This window comes from Rhinopithecus bieti, unplaced genomic scaffold (genome assembly GCF_001698545.2).
Source record: "Rhinopithecus bieti isolate Rb0 unplaced genomic scaffold, ASM169854v2 scaffold_63133, whole genome shotgun sequence".
Classification (NCBI taxonomy): Eukaryota; Metazoa; Chordata; class Mammalia; order Primates; family Cercopithecidae; genus Rhinopithecus; species Rhinopithecus bieti.
This window is the reverse complement of record NW_016823820.1, coordinates 14,830-17,189: the sequence shown is the minus strand read 5'-3', so window position 1 is coordinate 17,189 and position 2,360 is coordinate 14,830. Positions and strand designations below refer to the sequence as shown.

General features: G+C 37.2%; 1 pseudogene; it reads left to right on the top strand.

The window, feature by feature from the left end:
- The first annotated feature begins 318 nt into the window (after window positions 1-318).
- Window positions 319-1,051, top strand: LOC108521856 (vomeronasal type-1 receptor 94-like; annotated as a pseudogene).
- Window positions 1,052-2,360: the final 1,309 nt, after the last annotated feature.

Here is a 2,360-nt window from a genome sequence, read left to right as displayed (position 1 = left end):
GATAGTTGGGGTTAATCAAGATAAATGGGTAAAATTAAAATGATAATGTTGGTAATAATTTTGACCATGCAATAAATAATACCGATGATAGGCTATCTATTGCTTTTTTCAGATATGTAAAATATGATTTCTCTTCACCATTAAGATGACCATGTTCCATGTATGATACTATTAAAAATTGCCCTTATTTTCCAAGCTGGTATTAGACTCACAGCCAACACCTTCCTCCTTTTCTTCTGTATCTTCACACTCCCTCTGGACTGCAGGCCTAAGCCCACTGACCTCATCACCTGTCACCTGGCCCTTGTCCACTTAGTGATGCTCCTCACTGTGAGCTTCTTGGCATCTCCAGACCTGTATGTGTCACTGTATTCTCAGAATGACTTCAAGTATAAGGTATTCTTCTACATGCATAGAGGGACGAGGGCTCTCCATCTGCACCACCTGCCTCCGGAGTGTGCTCCAGGCTGTCACCATTAGCCCCAGCACCTCCTGGTCGGCAAGAATTAAACAGAAATTCACACGTTGTATCTTTCACTTCTTTGGGTTCTCAGTTTGTTTCTCAGTAGTAACCTGCCCTCCTCCACTGTGGCCTCTTCTAATGTGACCAATAGCAATGTGCTGAGTATCAGTAAATACTCTTCACTTTCTTACATAAGCTACATCATCAGGAGTCTGTTTTTCATGCTGCCACTACTTACAGATGTCTTCTTTGTAGCAATCATGTTTCTCTCAAGTGCATACATGGAAATTCTTTTGTCCAGGCATCAGAGACAACCCCAGTACCTTCCCAGCACCAACCTCTCTGCAAAAGCCTCCCCAGAGAAAAGGACCACACAAACCATTCTGATGCTGGTGAGTTGCTTTGTGGTCATGTACTGGATGGGCCTCATAATCTCATCACCTTCAACCCTATTATGGGCTTATGACTCAGTCATCGTGGGTATCCTGATGCTTGTGGGCAATTTCTGTTAGTCCTTTTGTGCTAATTAGTTCTGATAAAAGAATAATCGAAATCTTGCATAATGTGTGATATAAATATCATAGATGATTAATAAATAATGAAAATGATTATCTGAAAAACAGATTTTGACATCAAATTTTCAAGAAGCAGGCAATTTTAAACTTTTAAATTTAAAATATATTATCTTATTATACTTTTATTTCATCTAAATATTTTTGAAACCTATGCTGCCAAGAACTTGGTGGTTTCTTTAGTTCAAAGTCCACCATAATAGTTCCCTGTGTCCACAAGTTTCTTATATTTAATTTTGATTCCCTAAATTTTATGTAAGACAACTTTTTTATCTTCTTGAAGTGTACACTTAAGATGCTCCTGTTGGTAGATAAAATTTCTCTTTGTGTATGTGTGTGTGTGTGTATGTGTGTGTTTTATTTTTGAAGGTTATTTAGTTTACCCTTCCTTATTTATTAAAAATATGCTAGCTATGTATTCAATTATAGGTTGAACAACAATTTTTCAGCACTCTTAATATTTTCTTCTCAGTTTTCTGGCTCTGCATGGGCTGTGGAGATTTTACTCTCACTTATGTAGATTCTCTCTCTCATGGTTTTAAATTTTCTTCGTTCTCTTTGGTGTTATGCAGTTTGACTTATCATGTTGGATATCTTTTTTTATTGCTCTCTCATTTTTTTTTTCTTGGAGATGGAGTCTCGCTCTGTTACCCAGGCTGGAGTGTAATGGTGCAATCTTGGCTCACTGCAACCTACACCTCCTGGGTTCAAGCGATTCTCATGCCTCCGCCTCCGGAGTAGCTGGGATCACAGGCGCCCACCACCATGCCCAGCTAATTTTTCCGTATTTTTAGTAGAGATGAGGTTTCACCATGTTGCCAGGCTGGTCTCGAACTCCTAACCTCAAATGATCCACCCACCTTGGCCTCCCAAAGTGCTGAGATTACAGTCGTGAGCCACTGCACATGGCCTCTTCATTGCTCTCTTTTAGGCACAGTGCCTCTTTTAGGCACTTGTCTGGTTTTTAATTTTAGAAATTTGTAAATAATTATTTATTAGTATGATTTATTATTTGTATGGATTCAAGTGAAATAATTGTGCTTTATTCTTTGTCATTCTATTCTTCGCATGTGTATAATTATATTCATATTGCTATTATTTTGTTCCTCTTTATTTGGTTATATTCATTCTGCTCAAAATTCCAGTTCATTAATCCAGTTTACTAACTCTCTCATCATCAACTTAGTCTAATTTTATAATTAACTCACATATTGTATGTTAAATTTCTTCATGTTTAAATTATTCAATTTCTATTTGACTCTTTTCCAAATTTGCTTGCTCAGTTTACAGTTTCCTGCTCTTTCAAAAATTATTTTGATACCTTT